General features: G+C 35.2%; 1 protein-coding gene across 1 annotated transcript in view; it reads left to right on the forward strand.

The window, feature by feature from the left end:
- The window catches only part of LOC122809114 (vasopressin V2 receptor-like), a 133,364-nt gene that overhangs the window by 111,190 nt on the left and 4,674 nt on the right, over positions 1–17,500 (forward strand). The window lies entirely within an intron of this gene.

Below are 17,500 nucleotides of genomic sequence, written 5' to 3' on the forward strand. Positions count from 1 at the left end.
TGGCAACAGATATATATCCTTGCTTACACACACACACACACACACACACACACACACGATCATTGAGAAAGCACTACAGGGGTACATTGTAACCTGCTATGTTAAGGGTATGTGCAGTGTTCACCATTTACAAAGCATTATCCTAGAAGAATCCTAGATATTATTTTTCATACATTGTATATATCTGAATAAAACACTCTGCTGTGCATTGCCATCTAGAGGAACTGCTACTTTCACAAAAGCCATTGGACATTATTGCAAGACTGTTGAGCCTCCTAACCTTTTACTCAAATCCTTAGAACATCAGATCTTTGCCTCTACGGCTAAATTACTCTTTAATAATCAATATTTGATCCTTAACTTTTGTGGTTGGCACCACAGATAGACACCATACTTACATAAACATTAGCTGGCTCTGACCATTTCTAATCCTAATGGATATGAGCTACACCCCCATAGTAGCCAAGGTTTTTGGAATTATATAACAACTTTCTGTATGTAACCCCTCCACTCTAAATATAGCCATATTCCGTACCAGGTAGTATGTTTCTAAACAGCATGCCTTTTCAAAACAAGATCTGAACAAAAATATAAAAATACAAAAGTACATTTTACAAGTCTGCCATTGTCAAAAAAAAAAAAAAACAGCTATTCAACAAAATTTATAAATTAATATAATAAAATGATGCTCATATATGCTAGTTATTTTTAAAAGATAAATTTTGACATATTTCATTATGCAAAATTAATAAATTAACCCCCACAGAAAAAAAAATTGCCAGCTACATCAAACATTGTGTAGACCTAGTTACACCTAAGTAAAAGGCATGTGTGTAAAGTTCTGACTGTGTTTCATCTCAAAGTCCTGAGATATAAATTGTGTTGTGGCAAGAGAGTTTATTCAGAATAGGATTTAGCAGTTTACTGGGATTACACAGTAGGAATCTAAAATGGCAGATAACAAATGCAAACTTAAATACATTAACAAAGTACAAAACTCAGCAGTTTCTCAGCTTATGTGATTCCTTCTAAATATTCTTTCCGATCATAACACCTTTTAAATGACAATTATATTATGCAATAATCCTTTCTTTAGTCATTTAAATGACACATCTCTGTTTTTTATCTCTTGACAATTATCTTTTTTACATTCTGACATTTAGGAATCTCCTGTACATTTGACAGTATTCTATTCATAGAAAGCAAGGTCATAGTACAATGGCAAACCTTTTGTTCTCTACACTGCAGCTTTCACAAACAAGAAAAAGCTGTACTTTCTTATCTAGAATTGCAATAAGCAACTGTGGAAAGAAGTCTAAAATAATTTCACAGAACACAAATATTTGTCTCCCTATCTTTCTTAGCAGGAATGTCTAAAATCATTCTACTGGAAAACATCTACTCTGACACTTGTTCTTTAGCACGGTCCTCTAAACAGGGATGGGGAGAAGGGAGGGGGTTACTGACGCAACGAAACAAGGCAGGTTATGTGTTAAATATGTATAATCTGTTATACGTGCCTTCAGTCCATTAACTGCTGTGAAATTATTTTCAGTGAGCAATGCCACCTGATTACAGCTATTCCTAGCATGTCATATAATATGGCACACTTCTTATCTGTTGCCTCACTGAAATGTTAACACATTTCATTGCTCCGTTTGTGGCTAGCAACTTCCCTTTTTGATGTTTTCTAGCATGTACAGTTACAGTTCCTGTTGAAAAATGCAATCGAAACAAATTAAACTGTAGCATCTTCTGTACTCACACGTAAGGTGTTATATGACATTTTATGAGATTGCTGTAAGATCATTTTGACAAATATTTGATCTATAATAACACTGTTTTTATCAAATGTCCCAAAACTTGCGTTAGCATTTTATTTTCTGCTAATTATAAAAACAAAATCTGAGTTTATTGTTATTTTATTTGTTTACTGTAAGCCATGTGAGGAAACATTCCAACAGGTCTTCAGAGTGTATAATTCCAAAGTTTTGGGTACAGTAAAACCTTTCGTAGCGCATTAACATAGACATACACTATAGTAAGCATGTGTCCTATTGTGCAAAACCAGGAGTAAGAACATGGTCTGCATTCATCTCTGAGAACTGCAAAGCAGTTAGTTAATAGATACATTAGGAAGGACCATTGCAGTGAAGAAGTGGGCAGTATCGTAATTATTGTCGTCAGATTTATTTAGCTCATTACTCATACTGACATGATTACAAGAGCAAGCAATGGTCTAGCTGATGTGCATAAGAAATGCTCCTTCACCACAGATGTGGGGACTTGTTCATACGGTGGTTGTTTATATTACTATTAGAACACGCCATCGGACTTCGCACAGGTGTGGTCAGTATTGACTTGCTTGACATCTTGATGGAGCTTTCAGTTAAGTGTTTAAGGAGTTTTTTTTTTTTTTTTAAAGGTTTAAAAAAATTGAAACTCTAGTGTCTGTCAGCATGGTATATTGTCAGTGAAAGATGGCCATACACAGCTAGCAAGAGACTACCCCCTACCCTGCACCATACAGTTTTATATGACTTGCCCCCTTGGAGGTAGGTGCATAAGCCCCCCAGTGAATGTTACACTATTCTTTTGTTTTAATTTTATGTTTTTAAGAACATGCTTTACCCTCTTTTTTCCACATGCAGTTGGGGTGTCACTTCAACAGTGACAATCATCTAGAGCCAAGGTTTACACCACCAGATGGCTAACCCTGCCGGGTTGTTTATCCACACCATACACACCCACACTTATGTCCAATTTAGAATGTCAAATCCATCTACTGCATGTGTTTGGAATGTGGGAAGAAACCAGAGCACCCAAAGGAAACCCACACAAACACAGGGAAGACATGCAGACTATGCACAGAAGGCACCCCAGACTAGAACCTCTTGCTGGTAGGCAACAACTCTATTTGCTGTAATACTGTGCTGCCCTTACAAAAAGTAACATAATTTAATTTCTTAAAAATATATGAGTTCTGACATTATGAGGTTGACTAATGTAACATTGGAGGCTGCACTTACTACTGCAAACCTGTGTATGTCCTGATACAAACAACAGTCATTTATACTACCTAGAACAAATGCTCCACTGACTTTGCTGTCATAAGAATAGAGATAATGCTGCAGAAACTTGCCTTATCAAGTCTAAATAAATAAATAAATAATCATTTCTTTAGATACACCTTTCTTTTCAAGTTAGCCTTACACATTTAACAAGCTGATTTCACATCAAATGTGGTGGGTATAGTTAAATAAAACTTATACACAGGAGTTTGCCAACAGTGGGAAGGACAAAAGTGTGATTATTGCATACATCATCCCATCATGAGATTAACCGAATTGAGTGCCACATGGCAAAAATCTCCTTTCCAACCAACGTATAGTGACCTATGAGCTGATTGTACTAATACCAGGGGTGCAAGGGCAAATCTCCATGTATGGATAATATGCAGGAGCATTTTCTTCCATTAAAAAACAAAGTACAATAAAGTATGTAATTACTAACTCAGGATATGTAATTTATGTTCTGAAATCCAGTTCAGAACAGTGTCCTTCACAGTGGCAACCCACATCTGTTATCTAGGGGATACAGTGGGCTTAGGGAAATTGATTAGCACTTTATAATAAGAGGTCATGTTCATAGGCACATTGCAGTGCACAGCACATTAATACTACATAATCCACATATTTGTTTTCTTCTAAGGAATTACATTTACCATGTTATGTGGAACATAAGTGGCACTGCACTTCGCTAAGCTTGATCTAATAAAAAGAGACAAATTATAATAAAAAAGGACATTTACCTGCATTTTGTAATCAACTTTTAAAAACAAACTGGGTTTGTGGTTAGCTTTTGGAAACAGTAATGCATGCCTATAGATTTTATAGTTCTTATGGCAGTGATGGAGTGATTTTGGCACAGTATTTAACAGGGCTTTTGGTCTTGGTCACAGTTAATAGCAACACAGATAAAATGCCACCATCATCACAACATAAAATCTTCACTATATTCCTTGTGCTGTCCTGCCTCCTCCTTTACTCCTCTGATATCTCATGCTCAGTCACGTTTAGCATTACGGTAGATAACCTGAGGACTTGTTACATAGTGGTGGCAGTCAGCACTGCTTTCAGGGAAGTATTATTAGTCTTGCCACAATAGATACATAAATCAATAATTATGCTTTTATTTGCAGAGTTAGCATACACACACACACACACACACACACACACACACACACACACACACACATATATATGTATAGATATGGATTCCATACACTAGACTGAAGGTTCAATGCCTGAAGCTAGAGGGAGTTGTGGGGGAATGACTGTTGTGGAGATCATACTACAGTGCGGATAAGGGAATATTCCTCTTTCCTCACTGTAGTGCAATCTCAGAGTGAGAATATTAAAGTAGGGGGGTGTGGGGGGTGCAGGGGGTAATAGATTTATTGTTTTTTTTTTTAACGAACTTTAACAAAAGCACTTTTTCAATTAAAGCACTTTTGTTAAAGTGTGTTGGGTGATTGTGGATTCGGATTATTGAACTTTCTTTCAATAGTCATAGATCCATATATATATATATATATATATATATATATATATATATATATATATATATATATATATATCTGTATCATCTATATCTATATATACATATCTGTGTTATGTTATATTATGTTGTTATATAGTATAATTTAGTTATACCTTTAATGTTATTTAACTTTGTTGCTAGGTTTTATTAACCTGGGCTGAGTTTGCAAATGGTCACGTTTGATAAGTGCTCTACCCCAGTAAATAAAAGTAAGTTACGTAAGTAAATAACTGTATAGATACATAAATAAATAAATATATGGTTCAGGTTCTATGCCTGTTTCCTTCTGCAGTAAGCTGAACCCAGCTACACACACACTTTTGTGTGCTGGGGAAGTATGCCTGAGCTTTTACATTACACCCCCTTGCACTTAATAAAACAAATGTAATGACCACTTTGTGCTTAAGAACATAGACAATGTCACTGATAGGCAAATATAGCCTGAGGAATTCAAGTAGGGGGATTCAATGAAACTCATATGACAACAAGATCAGATTCTGTGAATTGCACTGGAAAAATATTACACCTAGATTAATTGTCCTTCAGTTGTAAACTTCTTCCCACCAACTCCATGCATATCGTTCACAGGGGGTATTGGTTTATCAAATGCATTTTAGCTAATCAAAATATCACAACCACAATAATAAAAGCTTCCTTCCTGCACACTTTATAGAATGAATTTTGTGGTCAGCATTTTAAGAGAGTAGAACCTTCCTTTAAAACATTTTTATTGACCATCTTTTTTTAGCTATCTTGCATACTGCTGCATTTCATATAATCCATGTAAAACACACACTGTAAACACAGTATTCCTATATTTTGAATCAAAAATATAACTTTATTACATAAACAACAAGGATAAGCGCTTTCACGTAGATTAGTACTACGCTTCATCTTATGAAGCGTAGTACTAATCTACGCAAAAGCGCTTATCCTTGTTGTTTATGGAATAAAGTTATATTTTTGCTTCTATTGAAAAGAGATACGGAGTTTTATTTTCTACAACATCGTGGTGAGACCTACCTCTTTCTTGCTAAACTATTTTTTGGACTTGTGAGTGTTGGTGTCTTGATCAGAGCAGTTACTTCTTGTGGTTTTTATTATATTTTGAATCACTGTTACATATGTATGCCTTTTTGCAGAGTTTACTCAGAATTTGTTTAGCTTTATTGCAAATAATCATAGTTAGAACATCAAACTAATAAATTAATGTAGAAAAAATTGCCATATGCTACTAAATAAATGTGCAACCCTGATCAACATTTGGACAAAAAGGAAAGATATAAAACAAATACAAAGCTAACCTTTTCTTTTCTCTGATGCCTGCAAAGAATCCAAACCTTGTAAGCAGCAAACCCAGTTTCAATGTAGTAAACATATTGGCAACCGTAAGAACATATGGTTACAATGTTTTTTGACACAATAGCATGTCAGATAATCAGATGTTATACTTTTATTGTTCTTTTTTATAAACCAGTCTATAATCAAATCATGATACTTTGTGAAAAATATAGATGTGCATGAGGTCCCATTATTTTTAGTCATTCAGCATCAAAGAATTTCCACAGCAAATATTCATGAGCAGTACTTCTTAAAAGTAAATGTTTTCTTTGCTCTATGCACATTTCGACATATTTGCATTCTAATAATAACATATTATTTGTAGAAAAAAAAATGCTGAGTGAAGCACTGCGAATAAATCCATTTCTGTTTGTATCATTTCTACTGTCAAAACACATTTCTCCATATTTGCCAAAGGAATGACAAAGGCAAATATTATAAAGATGGGATCTTGCTTTCTAACTGTGATGTCAGAGGTGATTATGTTAAGTAGGAGTTATAGGGATGCACTCCCCCAAAGTCGAGGAATACTCTTGACTTACCCCAGCAGAAACTACTTACTTTGGACAAATAACCACTCATAGTCACACCTTTGTACATTCAAGGGGGAAGCTTTGATAATTTCAAAGAGATTCCTTTCAGTCAGTTTAATACTATAGTTTTGTCAAAATAGAATTCCTTTTATTTATATTTATATATATATTTTTTAAAATTGTGAACCTTAAAGTGTAATCAAATCAAGCTATTTTAAAGAAATATGTTCAAAATGTTAAGCTTACCAGGTACATGTATAATATTACTTATATAAGATATGAAGTCCATCCTTTTGTGCACTTTAGTATCGCTTTGGTTGCTTTCTGCCTGCATAATATTGTTAACATCTTTGTTCTGTTTTTCTTTTTTCTTAGGTTTAAGCATTAGACTCATTTAAGAATACTTTGCAAGTCTTTGCCAGATGTGATCCTTCTCCTATTTATTTTATGTACTTGAAATTTGGTGACATTGTAAGAAGACTTGTCAGCTGACCCTTTCCAGCCATTACCTTGGTTCCTGAGAAGCAAAGTACTTAATACAGTAAAAAAAGTCAATAACAAAAGAGAAAATACATCATATATACATACATACATATTGTTAGTGGGACAAAGATTAGACAGACAGTATGCTAGAAGAGTTTATAAATGGATTCCTAGAAGTTTTCCTGTTAAAAATAATGACGTCTGACCATGCATTATATAGAAAACTCTATATGATTAACAGCATACATATCAGCCTGTTTTCCCGCCAGAATGTTTGTTTATGTAGGACCTGAAGTTCCCATATCATCAAAACCTTCACATAGCTGACACTGCCTTGATAAATTTAACACCATGTATTCTGTAGTTTTTGTGGTGTACACCACTCATAGTAATAAAAAAATTGAAAAAGGCCACTAATTACCTAAAATATGCTTAGTGCAGTCCTAGAAGGACATACAGCAGGTAAGGATTTGATTAACCAATTAAATATTTCTAATAAGTAATGTCTGTCATTTGGTAGAATTTCAGAAACAGAAAATGTGGCAGACATAAAACTTAATCAAGTTACAATTTTTAATAACATTGCACAACATATTAAAGTATGCCATTATCCTGCATTTAAAGGATGAGTATATAATTTATCACGTCAAACATGGCATGAATTATCTACTCCTAATAATATTGACCATGAATGTGGATATATAAATAAACTGATGTGCTCAGTGACTGGTGAGCTATAGTTTGAACAACTTTTAGGAGATTTTTAGATGTCACTATGCAACACTGTAAAATAAAGTTTCCAGCAGGCAAGGACTATATGATTCAGATAGCTTACGCATTACTGACTAAAGAAGCTGTAGGTACGACTATTCTAACAGTTTATTCCAAAACCCTGCCACATGTTCTCATAAGGATGGTTTTCACCTATCCGTACATTCTTGAATTCAGTCACTGTTTTGTCCATATTGCCTCTTCAGGAAGGCTGAGCCAGTTACACATCACCCTTTCTTTAATGCTTCCTTTTGTCTTTCCTGAAATGACTATATTGTATGTTCAGAATGGGTTTTCTTATTTGCATATTTCTATCTTTTCGAAGGTGGGGATCCACTTGGATTTTCTCAATACCCCTGAGGCACTTGATGTTTGCATTATACTTCCCTGTGCTACCTTTACACAAGACTTGCAGCGACTCTTTATATACTTATTATTGCCGCTCATGTACCATTTTGTTATTCTCTTCTAAAAATGCCTCTAGCCAATCGATTTCATCATAACGAGAAGAGCCCAAGAAAGAACTTAAAAATTGTATTTTTACACCCCTCGATGAGTCAAATATTACCCAGCAAGTGTAAGCAAGCAACAGTGTGAGTCTTTAGATATAACATCCAGTTAAAAGCAAGTGTTGCCTAGTTCTTTACTATATACGTTTCTGAAAACATTTCTCACAGTAAACATATAAATAAAAAAGAAATATAAGCAGAATTACAAATCATATTTTCCACAGTAATAATAAAGGGGATTTTGAAGCAGTGTCCATTCTTATTGCAGTTTTTGAGATCCAAAAGGAAAAAAAAATGCAGATTGCAGCTGACAAATTGACAAGCTATAAATGTGAAAAGTTTTATTGCATAGCACAAAATGAGAAAGTGAAAAAAACAAATCATGTGTTTATCTTTAAGAAAAATCACAATTATAAGATGAGTTATAGCCCGGTCTTGATAAAGCATTCCCAGTTCTTGACCTGTCTGTATACAGACTATGCCCTTGCCCTTTATTCACTTCACATCGCATGGTCAGCAAATTATGTGACAGTGAAACAGAGATCTCATCTCTGTAGTTATGATTTTCTAGTCTGTTGGGGAAAGTACTCACAGACAATTGAAAGCAACTCCTAGAAATAAGAGTAAAGTGTGTGTGTGTGTGTGTGTGTGTGTGTAACTGTACCCTTGATACATCATGCTTGGGGGGGTGGGGGGTTGTTTCCCACATAGCCTTCAGTCAAATGCCTTACATGATTAATCAAGCCGTAGCAAAGTACTTGTGAATTTTAATTTCATTTGGTATGATTCAGTTAGTTTGGCATTTGTCTTTCAGAGAATTACTCTGTTTTCATCTATTACTCCCTCCTAATAACCAGATACTACTGTCTATTACTGATACCTTCATACCTCAGGGGTCTAAGTAGTTACCTCAGAAAGTATATAAAAGATACCATTTAAATTACATTTCCCCCCAGTAATCATTCTCTCATTAAATCCATGGATGTATGAATATCATTCAGAATGTTGTTTAAAATTGCTGCTTTTTAGAAAATGAATTTATTTTAGTGCATGAAATGCCTGCTTGCACTCGTAGATAAATAACTGCATTCCATGTACATAATGTGTAACTTGAGGATTGATAAAAACCTCAGGAGTACAGGCAGCGTTGTTGAATTCATTTTTGCAAGTCAGACATTTGACAGTACGCAGCTTTGGCTGTACTACAGGTAAAAGCCAACCTTTTCCCTCTTCTCTTATGTCTCTTTCTTGTGTCCTAACCAATCAATGTTAAGCTTTCTGCAAATACTTTTTAAGTGCTTTTTTGCTGGGAGCAAGTCCTGTGCACCCCCCCAATGTGAGGGGCAAGCCTCCACATCCCACAGACTTATATGTCTACCAACTCCACAGTTGCAACAACTTGAGGAACAGAGAAGTTACCCCTGAAAAGGGCATCACTCACTATGAAAGAACTCCGATCTTTGGTGAGTTGGACTTCAGGAAAATTATGCTCATGAGTTCAGTTTTCATCTACCTGTAAGTTATTCCTATGTATATCTAGTTTCATATATTTCCTGCCATCATCCACCTCATTTAACCTATTTTTGTTATAGTTGGTGTTTGTATTAGAATCATGCTGATTTTAGCAAACCAAGATTTAGTAATTTTTCTCTTTAAAATTCACAACTAAATTTATACTAACTGTGGATATTTATATCATAGTTCAGCCGATTATTTCTCTTCATTTCTAGACTAGCTGTAATTGTATTCTACTATATATTCATCCTGATCTTATAAATATGCAAGATTTGTCTTAAATTATATTGCATAAGTATCTAATTAAGTTACAGTGCATGTAAAGTAGCGTATGGCTTTCATTCAGGGTAGTTTACTTAAGAAGCTACCGCAATCAACAAAAAGAATACTGTTTATGTACTTAGATATTTAGACTAGTATTGTATCCACTAATAATTAAATACATTTAAGTAATTTATTTACCTATTTATGCCTTTGTCGTTATATTACACTACTTCATTTAACATCTGTTTACATAATTTTCTGAAATATATTGTACATCACATACTTGTATTTCTATATAAGTGTCGTATAATTTTTCATTCAGAGATTCTAGTAGCTAGTCTTTTACTCAGTGAGGCTACCCTTCTTAGCAAATAAAAATAATGCATAAAACAGTTATACAAGCAGGGCAAATTCAGAATCTTCAGAAAGAATTGGCTGTGGTCCCATAAAGTGATACTGCAGGTAGGTCAGTTAATCCTATCACGTAAAATATGATATAGAGGCAGCTTTAGCCATAATGAGGAAGACCTGATTTAGGCTTGTATATTTACTCACTCCCTCATATAGTTAATAATGCCAGAGATTATAGTTTCATTCTTTTTAGTGTCCAGAATATGCAGATTGATGCAAAACTTGCTGTTCCATTAACTTTTAAAAAAAAAAAAAGTAACATTAAAAACTTTTCCCTGCTTTTGGCTATTTAACTCCCCATTATTTGTGGCTTTGACAAGAATTATTGAGTGATGATACTGAGAGGCATGCCAGGCACCTCCCAACACACTCACACACCTGCATTTAGGCATTCATACCGAGGCACGCACACACACACACACACACACACACACACACACACACACACACACACACACACACACACACACACACACACACACACGCACAGCTGGACTCAAGGACACATTCATCCATTCACTCATATATTCCCTATCACACATAGCCACACTCTTGATCTCCTACCTAACTCCTCTACTGTGACCATCCAGGGAAACACTCACACACACACACACACACACACACACACACACACACACACACACACACACACACACACACACACGCACACATGTACGCAGTTATCCGATACTATTCATACTCCAGAAGACACAAAGACACACACACACAGACACATATGTATGCAGTCATCCGATACTATTCGCCATTAGGTGCCATTAAAAGTCAATCTTCGAACACTTAAAATATCGATCATATGGTCTCGACCATTATATTCACTCATATATTCCCTATCACACATAGTCACACTCTTGATCTCCTACCTAACGCCTCTACATACACAGACACACACACACACACACACACACACACACACACACACACACACACACACACACACACACACACACACACACACACACATGTATGCAGTTATCCCATACTATTCATACTCCAGAAGACACAAAGACACGCACACACACACGTATGCAGTCATCCGATACTATTCGCCGTTAGGTGCCATTAAAAGTCAATCTTCAAACACTTGAAATGTCGATCATATTTTCTCAACTATATGACATTCGACATTTCCAGTGTTCGAAGATTTGAAATAGACCCTACTATTCATACTGCAGAAGACACACACACACACACACACACACACACACACACACACACACACACACACACACACACACACACACACACACACACACACACACACACACACACACACACACACACACACACACACACACACACACACACACACACACACACACACACACACACACACACACACACATACACACACACACACACTCATGCACACCTCACACTCTATTTGTACTCTGAACTTTGTTGCACTTACCTGCACTGTTGCTTCTTTCATTGACTTCAATGGGTGGTGTCTGTCTTTTGGCTGATTTAAAATTTTCAGCTGACCGTGGTAATTTTTAGCAGTGTAAATTGGTAGCCATAGACATTTCCAATGGATTGTATATGAATAATTTGCATTAGCTGTTTCCCCAGATTGCCCTCATTAGCCTGTATCACAGCAGGTAGGACTTCCATGTGTGCTGTTGTTTCCACTTGCAAAAAAACAGTATGATAGGGTAGTCCCTGAGCCAAAATGGGTTACTGTGAGAGGTATGTTGCTCAATGTAAGGTGTACTGCTCACAGTAACCCTTTCTGACTCCTAAGGCAAATCACTAATTCAGGGGCGCAGGGAGCAGCGCTAACTTCTCAACAGAGACTGGGAATTTCATCATATATGCCTCTTTAGATAAGGCAGGGATGCCTGCAGTGAAACCCTTTGCAGTACTCAGTGGACACCCTCATCATCCTATCATCATATTGCAATCTCCAGCTCTAAACATGCTTAGTGTGTGTGTTAGCAGTTTAGAACTAAACTCCAAGCTGATCCTAAACCCAGTGTGGAACAAATAAGTGGATTGGCTTTTTAGGGAGCTGATGATCAATAGAGATGGAAAAAGTGCCCAAACAAAAAAAAAGTTAAACAATAAGCGAATTCCACTATAATATATACTGCCTGCAAGGAAAAAAATGTGTCTCTTTTTGAAGTTTATTTAATGCTGGTTAGGATTTGTAAACAAAGGCTTGCAGCATGTCTGGTTTGTGGTTTCTATTATACACCAAATCTGAAAGGAGGCAGCAGAATGGAAGCTTTCAGAGGGGATACTATAGGAGCAACAGAAGATATCTGGCATGGCACTTGTCACCCTGGACTATGTCATAAATGTGAAATTTCTGAAGACACCTCAGTACTATGCTGACCTAAAAGCCTGTGTGTTTGATGTGGCTTATCCGTGGCGATAGAGAGGTGTTTGTAAGACCAGGTGATCACTTACAATTACAGGTACACGATAATGAGAATGGTAGTCATAAGACGAAGGGTGCACTTCACAGGGCATTACTCACTGAATGAGGCCTGGGAAAGCCATGGGGTCTGACAACTGAAAGGTAGGAGATGGAAAGTGGCAGGACAATTCTATTGCTACCATAGAAGGATACTACAGAAACAGAGTATATATATGCTAGGTACAGGTAAAGCAAGCTCAGGACTGAGGTAACTAATGATGGACAATGGAGGTAGGCAGATCTTCTATCAGTGACAGCAGTTTGAAGGGAAGGTCATGTTCTTCACTAGGGATAGAGATGTGCACAGGACATTCGATCATTAAGGGGATATGATGGCATAGGAATGACTCTGGCTGCTTCCAGTTCAGGGTAAGGGGTAGAGAGTGACACCAGTTACATCTGGTACAGTGGTCACAACTGCAACACTGCTATGCAGTCAGATAGGGAGAATATCGGCTGTTGTCAAGTGGTTATTTACACTGAAGTGAATGAAGCACTGTCCTAGGTGTTTCACCAACAGTAAATATATCCTGAGATCGAACACTTATTTACTTAATGATACTTATCATGTCGATAAAAGTGCAGCTGATATGCTATTAGTTGTTCAAAAATAAAAGGTTGTCCGTGTTTATCCCTATGACTTGTGCAGTCAAACTTCTGAGTATGTTACTGTACAAAGCATAAGGGATGATAGTTTATTCTAGTTTTAATATTTCTGTGAATCTCATACATTCTGTTAAATTGCTTCTTAACTATTAAAAAAATAAAAACAAAAGCCACCCTGGACTCCAAAACTGAGGAGGAATTACTAGGAACTACTTTCTTTAACCATAACACAGCTTTATTAATCTACTTTTCGCCAGCAGGAATTCATCAGAAAAAAAAAATACTTTCAGCTCATTCCATTTTATATAAAATCATTAACAAGACAATAAAGCAATTATAAATTAAATAATCAGACCCTTATACAATGTTAAAAATGCAACTTATTTAAAAACACAGACTTATTTAAAAAAACAAAACTTTTTTAGGAAAATGCTAACCATTATCCGTAAAATAAACCTATTAAAAACTCTAAAAGTCTGACTGTAATTTGGTATTAAACCTTATTAACATTTAATCTTCTTTCTTTAAGAAAACATTTTATATTCACAACCTCATTTAATCTGGATTCCTGGGCAGCTTGTAACTTAATTTGCAAAAAAGTTTTCTTATTCTCTGTAATATTCTAGTGGTTTCCTAAACCCAATTTGTCCACTTGTACTTGTTCCAATACAAAAAAAAAGAAATTTCTTAAAATTTTTGCATGCAGTACTATGTTTAAATAAAGCATTGTTGCAATTTTACTTTTATGGAATATATGTGTTCTTTATTCCTTTTATTAAAGGCTATTGAAGTAATTTCTATATAAAAAAACTTCACAGCTCATACATAAACTGATATAAACAATTCTTGTGGAGGTACACATAAATCTTCCACTGGCAGTCAATACCATATTGCTACATGGCAACGTTATATAACTACCCTCATGAATATACCTACACACAGTAAAAAAACACACTTAAAAGTGCCTTTCGGGTTATCCAAAGAATTAGATGGGACTAAAGTATTATTATAATGTTGTAGTAAAGTCTTTAAACAGAAATTCTCCTTATAGACAAAGGTTTGTCACCAACAACCTTAAACAAGTTTCCATTCCCTTTTATTATACAATTGTCTGAATTATCTTCCTGATAGCAAAATTATATACAGACATATCCAACGCACAAGTTAACTATTGTTAACATTTCCTTTTCTACTACTATAGGAACTATTATGGTGAACATTTAGAGTTTAACATAATATAGGTGCAAAACAGAAGGTTCTTTTAGATTTAACCTTGGCTGAACTAGCAGTAAAGATGAAGCACTGCAGCCTCTAGCCAAAAATAAAGTGACAATAAATTTTATTTCCTCATCGAACACAACCTCATCAGTCATAAGCCTAGATGCTCAAATAAACTGTTCTTGGTATATGTTATTTTAACACATTTGGGATGATTGCTGTTTTGGTACAAGTAGCAATTAGAAAATGTATCTTTTCTAAATATCCAGCTGCCAAATGTCCTTCCAACAATGTTCCGTTTTAAAGAAATATCCAAAAAATGTACATCTAAACCAACATTAGACAATGTAAACTTTAAGAACTCAGTACTATGATTCAACTCATCCAGAAGGAGATGGCAATCATTAATATCTCCATCTATAATAACAAATAAATCACCCACATATTGTTTAAAAAACACAGTTTTCTTAAAACTAGTAATAGTGGGAAGTATTTCACTCTCCCACCTGCCTAAGACTAAATTCACAAGGGCTGGTACAGCTGCAGAACCCACAGCAGTACCATTTATCTGTTGATAATACTTGTCATGAAACAAAAAATTAATATTTTCAAGTAATACCTCTAAAATGGACCAAATAAGATTCACCTTGTCTGTAGAAAAAGAGGTTTATAAAGACAAGTAAGATCTAATACATTTGACTCCTATTTCCCATAGTATGCTAGTAAAAAGAGAAATGATATGAACAGTAAACATAATCATTTCTTTTTCTTCATAAATAAAATGATCATTAAAACATTTAACTTGTTCCAGGAAATCCCAGGAATCACATAAATACAATATTAAGCTAACTACCAAGGGGTTTAACACAAGAGTCTATATGTAAAGAAATTCTCTCAGTTACCTAGTTAGGGGCAGACAGGATAGCTCTGAAAGGGTTTTTTTTTTTTCATCTTTATGACTCTTAGGAATGCCGAAGAGAACCCTTTCCTGGGCTTCTCCACAGCCATGAAATTATACAAGGAAACATCTACAGACAATTAATTAGCAAATCAAATAGAAAGACTTTGGTGTAATTATAACTGTGAAAAATACAGTCTAAAGTAACTTCTCTATATTCTTTATCACTGGCCAACATAATTTCCGGAAAATACTGGAGTTTTTTAATAAATGTTTTAATAGGTTTATTATATGGGTAATGGCTAGCATTGCCTTACAAAAAGTTTTGTTTTTTTAAAATAAGTTCATGTTTTTGAATAAGTTGTGTTTTTAACATTGTTGCTTAATGGTTTGGTTATTTTATTGTATAATTGCTTTATTGTCTTGTTAATAATTTTATATAACATGGAATGAGTTGAGTATTGTTTTTTTCTGTTGAAGTCCTTCAGACAAAAAGTGGGTTAATATCTAAGTCAGGCATGTTTATAGCCACTCGGGAGCCAGGAAGTGTAATAATTCTTCAATTTATTCACATGTCTTTCATCCTGGTACATGGACTTCATCAGAACAAGTTAGGCACATTTTTAACATGACTATGAATTGCAGCTTGCTAGCATTACAGACTCTAGCCTGACTCATTACAGGGACCCAAGGTTGTGTTGTATTACTAATTATTCTAACCTGCAGCCTAGTTCCCCCTTAGAGTCGTGACAGAAATGATTACTGGAGATACTGATTGTCCTAACTTTCAATCACTGGAACAGGACCTAGAAGGATTATTGAGATAGTCATTACATTACAAACAAGCAAGTGAAGACAACATAATGTTTTTCTGAATTTTTTCTTAATTAAGTACCCTGCAGTAACATTGCTACTGAGCCACAGCTGAGAATTTCCCATTAATTGAATATATTCTTAACCAAATGACCTAGAACAAATATCATTACAATAATTCATGGGTTTCTATAGCTTTCAAAACCACATTAATCTGTAGGAATGTGCTACTCTGGAGACAGGACTTCATGTAGATATTTAAATTTAGAAAAACAAGTTCAGTTTCTGAGTTGTAGTCACCACCCCCTCCCCGATCAAAATTAAATAACACATTTAGAACTACTTTGCTTCAGCCCTGTGGTTTCCTTTAATACTTTTATATTTTTATAAGGTTTTATGCATTCCTCATTTAGCTTATAACTTACTTCCATGTGTTGCCTTATACTTAATTTAGTATCAGTCACTTTTGGCTTCATTCTATTTTAAAGTGGTTTATGAATGATTTAAGGTTGATTTGTTACTATTATTTTGCAACTGGAAACCAGTTTCAAAACTGCTTTGTTCAATCAACATTCAGCCATGGGCAAGGAGAGAAACGAATCTGAATTAACAAATACGTTTGAAAGTCAGAAAGCCAGTGGCATACATGCTTTTAGAAATTATAGCGCCAGTTAACAACAGCAGTTGTACATCATTCCCTCTGCATTACCACTTCAAAATAAGGCTCTATTAACTAACATCCAACAAATAAATGCGAAGCAAACTTTTACTGATACTGGACATCCTAGCTTTATTTCATGGAGCAGTGTTTTTCATTTTGGCCCTGTGTAGTAATGTTGTGAGGTGTATGCATGTGTGTTTTTCTCACTTTGTTAATCAAGTCAGTGGGATGGTCCTGAGACTCTTTTCAGCCACAACCTGATCTTAGTGCAGAGCAAAGTTACATTAATGTTGACAACATATTTTTCTCCATAAAGTTTGCAGAGACTAGCAAAATATGAACATGATTCAGACAATACACATGCAAGGAATCTGATGTGTATGCATTCTAAATAACATTGTTCACTTTTTCTTTATTTTTGGTTCCCCCCTGTTG

The sequence above is a fragment of the Protopterus annectens genome, chromosome 8.part0 (assembly GCF_019279795.1).
Source record: "Protopterus annectens isolate FY-2018-M chromosome 8.part0, PAN1.0, whole genome shotgun sequence".
Classification (NCBI taxonomy): Eukaryota; Metazoa; Chordata; order Ceratodontiformes; family Protopteridae; genus Protopterus; species Protopterus annectens.